Source organism: Symphalangus syndactylus, chromosome 12 (genome assembly GCF_028878055.3).
Source record: "Symphalangus syndactylus isolate Jambi chromosome 12, NHGRI_mSymSyn1-v2.1_pri, whole genome shotgun sequence".
Lineage (NCBI taxonomy): Eukaryota > Metazoa > Chordata > Mammalia > Primates > Hylobatidae > Symphalangus > Symphalangus syndactylus.
This window is the reverse complement of record NC_072441.2, coordinates 3,828,045-3,842,418: the sequence shown is the minus strand read 5'-3', so window position 1 is coordinate 3,842,418 and position 14,374 is coordinate 3,828,045.

The window sequence follows — 14,374 nt, the reverse complement described above, 5'->3', positions numbered from 1 at the left end:
CTGTTCTGTGCATTCAACTAACAGAGTTGAACCTTACTTTGGATTGAGCCGTTCTGAAACACTCTTTCTGTAGAAACTGCAATTGGACATGCTAAGCGCTAAGAGGCCTACATTGGGAAAAAGAATATCTTCAAATAAAAACTACACAGATGCATTCTGTGAAACTTATTTCTGATCTGTAAATTCAGTTAACAGAGATAAAACATATTTTTGATTGAGCAGTTATGAAACACTCTTTTTGTAGAAAATGCAAGTGGAGATTCGGAGCGCTAAGAGGGTAATAGTGGAAAAAGGAATGTCTTCAAATATAAACTACACAGAATCATTCGGTGAAACTTCTTTCTGATCTGTGCATTCAGCTAACAGAGTTAAACCATACTTTGATTGAGCAGATCTGAACACTCTTTCTGTAGAAAATGCAACTGGACATTTGGAGCGCTAAGAGCGTAGTAGTGGAAAAAGGAATATATTCAAATATAAACTACACAGAAGCATTCTGTGAAACTTCTTTCTGATCTGAGCATTCAGCTAACAGAGTTAAACCATACTTTTGATTGAGCAGTTTTGAAACACTCTGTCTGCAGAAAATGCAACTGGACATTCGTAGCGCTAAGTGGGTAATAGTGGAAAAAAGAATATGTTCAAATATAAACTACACAGAAGCATTGTATGAAACTTCTTTCTGTTCTGTGCATTCAACTAACAGAGTTGAACCTTACTTTTGATTGAGCCTTTCTTAAACACTCTTTCTGTAGAAACTGCAATTGGACATTCTGAGCGCTAAGAGGCCTCTATTGGGAAAAATAATATCTTCAAATAAAAACTACACAGAAGCATTGTCTGAAACTTATTTCTGATATGTTCATTAAGCTAACAGAGTTAAACCATACTTTTGATTGCGCAGTTCTGAACACTCTTTCTGTAGAAAAATCAAGTGGACATTAGGAGCGCTAAGAGGGTAATAGTGGAAAAAGGAATATATTCAAATATAAACTACACAGTAGCATTCTGTGAAAATTCTTTCTGTTCTGTGCATTCAACTAACAGAGTTGAACCTTACTTTTGATTGAGCCGTTCTGAAACACTCTTTCTGTAGAAACTGCAATTGGACATGCTAAGCGCTAAGAGGCCTACATTGGGAAAAAGAATATCTTCAAATAAAAACTACACAGATGCATTCTGTGAAACATATTTCTGATCTGTAAATTCAGTTAACAGAGATAAAACATATTTTTGATTGAGCAGTTATGAAACTCTCTTTTTGTGGAAAATGCAAGTGGAGATTCGGAGCGCTAAGAGGATAATAGTGGAAAAAGGAATGTCTTCAAATATAAACTACACAGAATCATTCGTTGAAACTTCTTTCTGATCTGTGCATTCAGCTAACAGAGTTAAACCATACTTTTGATTGAGCAGATCTGAACACTCTTTCTGTAGAAAATGCAACTGGACATTTGGAGCGCTAAGAGCGTAGTAGTGGAAAAAGGAATATATTCAAATATAAACTACACAGAAGCATTCTGTGAAACTTCTTTCTGATCTGAGCATTCAGCTAACAGAGTTAAACCATACTTTTGATTGAGCAGTTTTGAAACACTCTGTCTGTAGAAAATGCAACTGGACATTCGTAGCGCTAAGTGGGTAATAGTGGAAAAAAGAATATGTTCAAATATAAACTACACAGAAGCATTGTATGAAACTTCTTTCTGTTCTGTGCATTCAACTAACAGAGTTGAACCTTACTTTTGATTGAGCCGTTCTGAAACACTCTTTCTGTAGAAACTGCAATTGGACATTCTGAGCGCTAAGAGGCCTATATTGGGAAAAGGAATGTCTACAAATAAAAACTACAAAGAAGAATTGTGTGAAACTTCTTTCTGTTCTGTTTGTTCAACTAAAAGAGTTGAACCTTAGTTTTGATTGAGCCGTTCTGAAACACTCTTTCTGTAGAAAATGCAAGTGGAGATTCGGAGCGCTAAGTGGGTAATAGTGGAAAAAAGGAATGTCTCCAAATATAAACTACACAGAATCATTCTGTGAAACTTCTTTCTGATCTGTGCATTCAGCTAACAGAGTTAAACCATACTTTTGATTGAGCAGATCTGAACTCTCTTTCTGTAGAAAATGCAAGTGGACATTCGGAGCGCTAAGTGGGTAATAGTGGAAAAAGGAATATATTCAAATATAAACTACACAGTAGCATTCTGTGAAACTTCTTTTTGTTCTGTGCATTCAACTAACAGAGTTGAACCTTACTTTTGATTGAGCCGTTCTGAAACACTCTTTCTGTAGAAACTGCAATTGGACATTCTAAGCGCTAAGAGGCCTACATTGGGAAAAAGAATATCTTCAAATAAAAACTACACAGATGCATTCTGTGAAACTTATTTCTGATCTGTAAATTCAGTTAACAGAGATAAAACATATTTTTGATTGAGCAGTTATGAAACACTCTTTTTGCAGAAAATGCAAGTGGAGATTCGGAGCGCTAAGAGGGTAATAGTGGAAAAAGGAATGTCTTCAAATATAAACTACACAGAATCATTCGGTGAAACTTCTTTCTGATCTGTGCATTCAGCTAACAGAGTTAAACCATACTTTTGATTGAGCAGATCTGATCACTCTTTCTGTAGAAAATGCAACTGGACATTTGGAGCGCTAAGAGCGTAGTAGTGGAAAAAGGAATATATTCAAATATAAACTACACAGAAGCATTCTGTGAAACTTCTTTCTGATCTGAGCATTCAGCGAACAGAGTTAAACCATACTTTTGATTGAGCAGTTTTGAAACACTCTGTCTGTAGAAAATGCAACTGGACATTCGTAGCGCTAAGTGGGTAATAGTGGAAAAAAGAATATGTTCAAATATAAACTACACAGAAGCATTGTATGAAACTACTTTCTGTTCTGTGCATTCAACTAACAGAGGTGAACCTTACTTTTGATTGAGCCGTTCTGAAACACTCTTTCTGTAGAAACTGCAATTGGACATTCTGAGCGCTAAGAGGCCTATATTGGGAAAACGAATGTCTACAAATAAAAACTACACAGAAGAATTGTGTGAAACTTCTTACTGTTCTGTTTGTTCAACTAAAAGAGTTCAACCTTAGTTTTGATTGAGCCGTTCTGTAACACTCTTTCTGTAGAAAATGCAAGTGGAGATTCGGAGTGCTAAGAGGGTAATAGTGGAAAAAGGAATGTCTCCAAATATAAACTACACAGAATCATTCGGTGAAACTTCTTTCTGATCTGTGCATTCAGCTAACAGAGTTAAACCATACTTTTGGTTGAGCAGATCTGAACACTCTTTCTGTAGAAAATGCAACTGGACATTTGGAGCGCTAAGAGGGTAGTAGTGGAAAAAGGAATATATTCAAATATAAACTACACAGAAGCATTCTGTGAAACTTCTTTCTGATCTGAGCATTCAGCTAACAGAGTTAAACCATACTTTTGATTGAGCAGTTTTGAAACACTCTGTCTGTAGAAAATGCAACTGGACATTCGTAGCGCTAAGTGGGTAATAGTGGAAAAAAGAATATGTTCAAATATAAACTACACAGAAGCATTGTATGAAACTTCTTTCTGTTCTGTGCATTCAACTAACAGAGTTGAACCTTACTTTTGATTGAGCCTTTCTTAAACACTCTTTCTGTAGAAACTGCAATTGGACATTCTGAGCGCTAAGAGGACTCTATTGGGAAAAATAATATCTTCAAATAAAAACTACACAGAAGCATTGTGTGAAACTTATTTCTGATATGTTCATTAAGCTAACAGAGTTAAACCATACTTTTGATTGCACAGTTCTGAACACTCTTTCTGTAGAAAATGCAAGTGGACATTCGGAGCGCTAAGAGGGTAATAGTGGAAAAAGGAATATATTCAAATATAAACTACACAGTAGCATTCTGTGAAAATTATTTCTGTTCTGTGCATTCAACTAACAGCGTTGAACCTTACTTTTCATTGAGCCGTTCTGAAACACTCTTTCTGTAGAAACTGCAATTGGACATGCTAAGCGCTAAGAGGCCTACATTGGGAAAAAGAATATCTTCAAATAAAAACTACACAGATGCATTCTGTGAAACTTATTTCTGATCTGTAAATTCAGTTAACAGAGATAAAACATATTTTTGATTGAGCAGTTATGAAACTCTCTTTTTGTGGAAAATGCAAGTGGAGATTCGGAGCGCTAAGAGGATAATAGTGGAAAAAGGAATGTCTTCAAATATAAACTACACAGAATCATTCGTTGAAACTTCTTTCTGATCTGCGCATTCAGCTAACAGAGTTAAACCATACTTTTGAATGAGCAGATCTGAACACTCTTTCTGTAGAAAATGCAACTGGACATTTGGAGCGCTAAGAGCGTAGTAGTGGAAAAAGGAATATATTCAAATATAAACTACACAGAAGCATTCTGTGAAACTTCTTTCTGATCTGAGCATTCAGCTAACAGAGTTAAACCATACTTTTGATTGAGAAGTTTTGAAACACTCTGTCTGTAGAAAATGCAACTGGACATTCGTAGCGCTAAGTGGGTAATAGTGGAAAAAAGTATATGTTCAAATATAAACTACACAGAAGCATTGTATGAAACTTCTTTCTGTTCTGTGCATTCAACTAACAGAGTTGAACCTTACTTTTGATTGAGCCGTTCTGAAACACTCTTTCTGTAGAAACTGCAATTGGACATTCTGAGGGCTAAGAGGCCTATATTGGGAAAATGAATGTCTACAAATAAAAACTACAAAGAAGAATTGTGTGAAACTTCTTTCTGTTCTGTTTGTTCAACTAAAAGAGTTGAACCTTAGTTTTGATTGAGTCGTTCTGAAACACTCTTTCTGTAGAAAATGCAAGTGGAGATTCGGAGCGCTAAGTGGGTAATAGTGGAAAAAGGAATGTCTCCAAATATAAACTACACAGAATCATTCTGTGAAACTTCTTTCTGATCTGTGCATTCAGCTAACAGAGTTAAACCATACTTTTGATTGAGCAGATCTGAACACTCTTTCTGTAGAAAATGCAACTGGACATTTGGAGCGCTAAGAGCGTAGTAGTGGAAAAAGGAATATATTCAAATATAAACTACACAGAAGCATTCTGTGAAACTTCTTTCAGATCTGAGCATTCAGCTAACAGAGTTAAACCTTACTTTTGATTGAGCAGTTTTGAAACACTCTGTCTGTAGAAAATGCAACTGGACATTCGTAGCGCTAAGTGGGTAATAGTGGAAAAAATAATATGTTCAAATATAAACTACACAGAAGCATTGTATGAAACTTCTTTCTGTTCTGTGCATTCAACTAACAGAGTTGAACCTTACTTTTGATTGAGCCTTTCTGAAACACTCTTTCTGTAGAAACTGCAATTGGACATTCTGAGCGCTAAGAGGCCTATATTGGGAAAAATAATATCTTCAAATAAAAACTACACAGAAGCATTGTGTGAAACTTATTTCTGATATGTTCATTAAGCTAACAGAGTTAAACCATACTTTTGATTGCGCAGTTTTGAACACTCTTTCTGTAGAAAATGCAAGTGGACATTCGGAGCGCTAAGAGGGTAATAGTGGAAAAAGGAATATATTCAAATATAAACTACACAGTAGCATTCTGTGAAAATTCTTTCTGTTCTGTGCATTCAACTAACAGAGTTGAACCTTACTTTGGATTGAGCCGTTCTGAAACACTCTTTCTGTAGAAACTGCAATTTGACATGCTAAGCGCTAAGAGGCCTACATTGGGAAAAAGAATATCTTCAAATAAAAAATACACAGATGCATTCTGTGAAACTTATTTCTGATATGTAAATTCAGTTAACAGAGATAAAACATATTTTTGATTGAGCAGTTATGAAACACACTTTTTGTAGAAAATGCAAGTGGAGATTCGGAGCGCTAAGAGGGTAATAGTGGAAAAAGGAATGTCTTCAAATATAAACTACACAGAATCATTCGGTGAAACTTCTTTCTGATCTGTGCATTCAGCTAATAGAGTTAAACCATACTTTGATTGAACAGATCTGAACACTCTTTCTGTAGAAAATGCAACTGGACATTTGGAGCGCTAAGAGCGTAGTAGTGGAAAAAGGAATATATTCAAATATAAACTACACAGAAGCATTCTGTGAAACTTCTTTCTGATCTGAGCATTCAGCTAACAGAGTTAAACCATACTTTTGATTGAGCAGTTTTGAAACACTCTGTTTGCAGAAAATGCAACTGGACATTCGTAGCGCTAAGTGGGTAATAGTGGAAAAAAGAATATGTTCAAATATAAACTACACAGAAGCATTGTATGAAACTACTTTCTGTTCTGTGCATTCAACTAACAGAGGTGAACCTTACTTTTGATTGAGCCGTTCTGAAACACTCTTTCTGTAGAAACTGCAATTGGACATTCTGAGCGCTAAGAGGCCTATATTGGGAAAACGAATGTCTACAAATAAAAACTACACAGAAGAATTGTGTGAAACTTCTTACTGTTCTGTTTGTTCAACTAAAAGAGTTCAACCTTAGTTTTGATTGAGCCGTTCTGTAACACACTTTCTGTAGAAAATGCAAGTGGAGATTCGGAGTGCTAAGAGGGTAATAGTGGAAAAAGGAATGTCTCCAAATATAAACTACACAGAATCATTCGGTGAAACTTCTTTCTGATCTGTGCATTCAGCTAACAGAGTTAAACCATACTTTTGGTTGAGCAGATCTGAACACTCTTTCTGTAGAAAATGCAACTGGACATTTGGAGCGCTAAGAGGGTAGTAGTGGAAAAAGGAATATATTCAAATATAAACTACACAGAAGCATTCTGTGAAACTTCTTTCTGATCTGAGCATTCAGCTAACAGAGTTAAACCATACTTTTGATTGAGCAGTTTTGAAACACTCTGTCTGTAGAAAATGCAACTGGACATTCGTAGCGCTAAGTGGGTAATAGTGGAAAAAAGAATATGTTCAAATATAAACTACACAGAAGCATTGTATGAAACTTCTTTCTGTTCTGTGCATTCAACTAACAGAGTTGAACCTTACTTTTGATTGAGCCTTTCTTAAACACTCTTTCTGTAGAAACTGCAATTGGACATTCTGAGCGCTAAGAGGACTCTATTGGGAAAAATAATATCTTCAAATAAAAACTACACAGAAGCATTGTGTGAAACTTATTTCTGATATGTTCATTAAGCTAACAGAGTTAAACCATACTTTTGATTGCACAGTTCTGAACACTCTTTCTGTAGAAAATGCAAGTGGACATTCGGAGCGCTAAGAGGGTAATAGTGGAAAAAGGAATATATTCAAATATAAACTACACAGTAGCATTCTGTGAAAATTATTTCTGTTCTGTGCATTCAACTAACAGCGTTGAACCTTACTTTTCATTGAGCCGTTCTGAAACACTCTTTCTGTAGAAACTGCAATTGGACATGCTAAGCGCTAAGAGGCCTACATTGGGAAAAACAATATCTTCAAATAAAAACTACACAGATGCATTCTGTGAAACTTATTTCTGATCTGTAAATTCAGTTAACAGAGATAAAACATATTTTTGATTGAGCAGTTATGAAACTCTCTTTTTGTGGAAAATGCAAGTGGAGATTCGGAGCGCTAAGAGGATAATAGTGGAAAAAGGAATGTCTTCAAATATAAACTACACAGAATCATTCGTTGAAACTTCTTTCTGATCTGCGCATTCAGCTAACAGAGTTAAACCATACTTTTGAATGAGCAGATCTGAACACTCTTTCTGTAGAAAATGCAACTGGACATTTGGAGCGCTAAGAGCGTAGTAGTGGAAAAAGGAATATATTCAAATATAAACTACACAGAAGCATTCTGTGAAACTTCTTTCTGATCTGAGCATTCAGCTAACAGAGTTAAACCATACTTTTGATTGAGAAGTTTTGAAACACTCTGTCTGTAGAAAACGCAACTGGACATTCGTAGCGCTAAGTGGGTAATAGTGGAAAAAAGTATATGTTCAAATATAAACTACACAGAAGCATTGTATGAAACTTCTTTCTGTTCTGTGCATTCAACTAACAGAGTTGAACCTTACTTTTGATTGAGCCGTTCTGAAACACTCTTTCTGTAGAAACTGCAATTGGACATTCTGAGGGCTAAGAGGCCTATATTGGGAAAATGAATGTCTACAAATAAAAACTACAAAGAACAATTGTGTGAAACTTCTTTCTGTTCTGTTTGTTCAACTAAAAGAGTTGAACCTTAGTTTTGATTGAGTCGTTCTGAAACACTCTTTCTGTAGAAAATGCAAGTGGAGATTCGGAGCGCTAAGTGGGTAATAGTGGAAAAAGGAATGTCTCCAAATATAAACTACACAGAATCATTCTGTGAAACTTCTTTCTGATCTGTGCATTCAGCTAACAGAGTTAAACCATACTTTTGATTGAGCAGATCTGAACACTCTTTCTGTAGAAAATGCAACTGGACATTTGGAGCGCTAAGAGAGTAGTAGTGGAAAAAGGAATATATTCAAATATAAACTACACAGAAGCATTCTGTGAAACTTCTTTCAGATCTGAGCATTCAGCTAACAGAGTTAAACCTTACTTTTGATTGAGCAGTTTTGAAACACTCTGTCTGTAGAAAATGCAACTGGACATTCGTAGCGCTAAGTGGGTAATAGTGGAAAAAATAATATGTTCAAATATAAACTACACAGAAGCATTGTATGAAACTTCTTTCTGTTCTGTGCATTCAACTAACAGAGTTGAACCTTACTTTTAATTGAGCCTTTCTGAAACACTCTTTCTGTAGAAACTGCAATTGGACATTCTGAGCGCTAAGAGGCCTATATTGGGAAAAATAATATCTTCAAATAAAAACTACACAGAAGCATTGTGTGAAACTTATTTCTGATATGTTCATTAAGCTAACAGAGTTAAACCATACTTTTGATTGCGCAGTTTTGAACACTCTTTCTGTAGAAAATGCAAGTGGACATTCGGAGCGCTAAGAGGGTAATAGTGGAAAAAGGAATATATTCAAATATAAACTACACAGTAGCATTCTGTGAAAATTCTTTCTGTTCTGTGCATTCAACTAACAGAGTTGAACCTTACTTTGGATTGAGCCGTTCTGAAACACTCTTTCTGTAGAAACTGCAATTTGACATGCTAAGCGCTAAGAGGCCTACATTGGGAAAAAGAATATCTTCAAATAAAAAATACACAGATGCATTCTGTGAAACTTATTTCTGATATGTAAATTCAGTTAACAGAGATAAAACATATTTTTGATTGAGCAGTTATGAAACACTCTTTTTGTAGAAAATGCAAGTGGAGATTCGGAGCGCTAAGAGGGTAATAGTGGAAAAAGGAATGTCTTCAAATATAAACTACACAGAATCATTCGGTGAAACTTCTTTCTGATCTGTGCATTCAGCTAATAGAGTTAAACCATACTTTGATTGAACAGATCTGAACACTCTTTCTGTAGAAAATGCAACTGGACATTTGGAGCGCTAAGAGCGTAGTAGTGGAAAAAGGAATATATTCAAATATAAACTACACAGAAGCATTCTGTGAAACTTCTTTCTGATCTGAGCATTCAGCTAACAGAGTTAAACCATACTTTTGATTGAGCAGTTTTGAAACACTCTGTTTGCAGAAAATGCAACTGGACATTCGTAGCGCTAAGTGGGTAATAGTGGAAAAAAGAATATGTTCAAATATAAACTACACAGAAGCATTGTATGAAACTACTTTCTGTTCTGTGCATTCAACTAACAGAGGTGAACCTTACTTTTGATTGAGCCGTTCTGAAACACTCTTTCTGTAGAAACTGCAATTGGACATTCTGAGCGCTAAGAGGCCTATATTGGGAAAACGAATGTCTACAAATAAAAACTACACAGAAGAATTGTGTGAAACTTCTTACTGTTCTGTTTGTTCAACTAAAAGAGTTCAACCTTAGTTTTGATTGAGCCGTTCTGTAACACTCTTTCTGTAGAAAATGCAAGTGGAGATTCGGAGTGCTAAGAGGGTAATAGTGGAAAAAGGAATGTCTCCAAATATAAACTACACAGAATCATTCGGTGAAACTTCTTTCTGATCTGTGCATTCAGCTAACAGAGTTAAACCATACTTTTGGTTGAGCAGATCTGAACTCTCTTTCTGTAGAAAATGCAACTGGACATTTGGAGCGCTAAGAGGGTAGTAGTGGAAAAAGGAATATATTCAAATATAAACTACACAGAAGCATTCTGTGAAACTTCTTTCTGATCTGAGCATTCAGCTAACAGAGTTAAACCATACTTTTGATTGAGCAGTTTTGAAACACTCTGTCTGTAGAAAATGCAACTGGACATTCGTAGCGCTAAGTGGGTAATAGTGGAAAAAAGAATATGTTCAAATATAAACTACACAGAATCATTGTATGAAACTTCTTTCTGTTCTGTGCATTCAACTAACAGAGTTGAACCTTACTTTTGATTGAGCCTTTCTTAAACACTCTTTCTGTAGAAACTGCAATTGGACATTCTGAGCGCTAAGAGGACTCTATTGGGAAAAATAATATCTTCAAATAAAAACTACACAGAAGCATTGTGTGAAACTTATTTCTGATATGTTCATTAAGCTAACAGAGTTAAACCATACTTTTGATTGCACAGTTCTGAACACTCTTTCTGTAGAAAATGCAAGTGGACATTCGGAGCGCTAAGAGGGTAATAGTGGAAAAAGGAATATATTCAAATATAAACTACACAGTAGCATTCTGTGAAAATTATTTCTGTTCTGTGCATTCAACTAACAGCGTTGAACCTTACTTTTCATTGAGCCGTTCTGAAACACTCTTTCTGTAGAAACTGCAATTGGACATGCTAAGCGCTAAGAGGCCTACATTGGGAAAAAGAATATCTTCAAATAAAAACTACACAGATGCATTCTGTGAAACTTATTTCTGATCTGTAAATTCAGTTAACAGAGATAAAACATATTTTTGATTGAGCAGTTATGAAACTCTCTTTTTGTGGAAAATGCAAGTGGAGATTCGGAGCGCTAAGAGGATAATAGTGGAAAAAGGAATGTCTTCAAATATAAACTACACAGAATCATTCGTTGAAACTTCTTTCTGATCTGCGCATTCAGCTAACAGAGTTAAACCATACTTTTGAATGAGCAGATCTGAACACTCTTTCTGTAGAAAATGCAACTGGACATTTGGAGCGCTAAGAGCGTAGTAGTGGAAAAAGGAATATATTCAAATATAAACTACACAGAAGCATTCTGTGAAACTTCTTTCTGATCTGAGCATTCAGCTAACAGAGTTAAACCATACTTTTGATTGAGAAGTTTTGAAACACTCTGTCTGTAGAAAATGCAACTGGACATTCGTAGCGCTAAGTGGGTAATAGTGGAAAAAAGTATATGTTCAAATATAAACTACACAGAAGCATTGTATGAAACTTCTTTCTGTTCTGTGCATTCAACTAACAGAGTTGAACCTTACTTTTGATTGAGCCGTTCTGAAACACTCTTTCTGTAGAAACTGCAATTGGACATTCTGAGGGCTAAGAGGCCTATATTGGGAAAATGAATGTCTACAAATAAAAACTACAAAGAAGAATTGTGTGAAACTTCTTTCTGTTCTGTTTGTTCAACTAAAAGAGTTGAACCTTAGTTTTGATTGAGCCGTTCTGAAACAATCTTTCTGTAGAAAATGCAAGTGGAGATTCGGAGCGCTAAGTGGGTAATAGTGGAAAAAGGAATGTCTCCAAATATAAACTACACAGAATCATTCTGTGAAACTCCTTTCTGATCTGTGCATTCAGCTAACAGAGTTAAACCATACTTTTGATTGAGCAGATCTGAACACTCTTTCTGTAGAAAATGCAACTGGACATTTGGAGCGCTAAGAGAGTAGTAGTGGAAAAAGGAATATATTCAAATATAAACTACACAGAAGCATTCTGTGAAACTTCTTTCAGATCTGAGCATTCAGCTAACAGAGTTAAACCTTACTTTTTATTGAGCAGTTTTGAAACACTCTGTCTGTAGAAAATGCAACTGGACATTCGTAGCGCTAAGTGGGTAATAGTGGAAAAAATAATATGTTCAAATATAAACTACACAGAAGCATTGTATGAAACTTCTTTCTGTTCTGTGCATTCAACTAACAGAGTTGAACCTTACTTTTGATTGAGCCTTTCTGAAACACTCTTTCTGTAGAAACTGCAATTGGACATTCTGAGCGCTAAGAGGCCTATATTGGGAAAAATAATATCTTCAAATAAAAACTACACAGAAGCATTGTGTGAAACTTATTTCTGATATGTTCATTAAGCTAACAGAGTTAAACCATACTTTTGATTGCGCAGTTTTGAACACTCTTTCTGTAGAAAATGCAAGTGGACATTCGGAGCGCTAAGAGGGTAATAGTGGAAAAAGGAATATATTCAAATATAAACTACACAGTAGCATTCTGTGAAAATTCTTTCTGTTCTGTGCATTCAACTAACAGAGTTGAACCTTACTTTGGATTGAGCCGTTCTGAAACACTCTTTCTGTAGAAACTGCAATTTGACATGCTAAGCGCTAAGAGGCCTACATTGGGAAAAAGAATATCTTCAAATAAAAAATACACAGATGCATTCTGTGAAACTTATTTCTGATATGTAAATTCAGTTAACAGAGATAAAACATATTTTTGATTGAGCAGTTATGAAACACTCTTTTTGTAGAAAATGCAAGTGGAGATTCGGAGCGCTAAGAGGGTAATAGTGGAAAAAGGAATGTCTTCAAACATAAACTACACAGAATCATTCGGTGAAACTTCTTTCTGATCTGTGCATTCAGCTAATAGAGTTAAACCATACTTTGATTGAACAGATCTGAACACTCTTTCTGTAGAAAATACAACTGGACATTTGGAGCGCTAAGAGCGTAGTAGTGGAAAAAGGAATATATTCAAATATAAACTACACAGAAGCATTCTGTGAAACTTCTTTCTGATCTGAGCATTCAGCTAACAGAGTTAAACCATACTTTTGATTGAGTAGTTTTGAAACACTCTGTTTGCAGAAAATGCAACTGGACATTCGTAGCGCTAAGTGGGTAATAGTGGAAAAAAGAATATGTTAAAATATAAACTACAGAGAAGCATTGTATGAAACTTCTTTCTGTTCTGTGCATTCAACTAACAGAGTTGAACCTTACTTTTGATTGAGCCGTTCTGAAACACTCTTTCTGTAGAAACTGCAATTGGACATTCTGAGCGCTAAGAGGCCTATATTGGGAAAAAGAATGTCTACAAATAAAAACTACACAGAAGAATTGTGTGAAACTTCTTTCTGTTCTATTTTTTGAACTAAAAGAGTTGAACCTTAGTTTTGATTGAGCCGTTCTGAAACACTCTTTCTGTAGAAAATGCAAGTGGAGATTCGGAGCGCTAAGAGGGTAATAGAGGAAAATGGAATGTCTCCAAATATAAACTACACAGAATCATTCTGTGAAACTTCTTTCTGATCTGTGCATTCAGCTAACAGAATTAAACCATACTTTTGATTGAGCAGATCTGAACTCTCTTTCTGTAGAAAATGCAACTGGACATTTGGAGCGCTAAGAGAGTAGTAGTGGAAAAAGGAATATATTCAAATATAAACTACACAGAAGCATTCTGTGAAACTTCTTTCTGATCTGAGCATTCAGCTAACAGAGTTAAACCATACTTTTGATTGAGCAGTTTTGAAACACTCTGTCTGTAGAAAATGCAACTGGACATTCGTAGCGCTAAGTGGGTAATAGTGGAAAAAAGAATATGTTCAAATATAAACTACACAGAAGCATTGTATGAAACTTCTTTCTGTTCTGTGCATTCAACTAACAGAGTTGAACCTTACTTTTGATTGAGCCTTTCTGAAACACTCTTTCTGTAGAAACTGCAATTGGACATTCTGAGCGCAAAGAGGCTTCTATTGGGAAAAATAATATCTTCAAATAAAAACTACACAGAAGCATTGTGTGAAACTTATTTCTGATATGTTCATTAAGCTAACAGAGTTAAACCATACTTTTGATTGCGCAGTTCTGAACACTCTTTCTGTAGAAAATGCAAGTGGACATTCGGAGCGCTAAGAGGGTAATAGTGGAAAAAGGAATATATTCAAATATAAACTACACAGTAGCATTCTGTGAAAATACTTTCTGTTCTGTGCATTCAACTAACAGAGTTGAACCTTACTTTTGATTGAGCCGTTCTGAAACACGCTTTCTGTAGAAACTGCAATTGGACATGCTAAGCGCTAAGAGGCCTACATTGGGAAAAAGAATATCTTCAAATAAAAACTACACAGATGCATTCTGTGAAACTTATTTCTGATCTGTAAATTCAGTTAACAGAGATAAAACATATT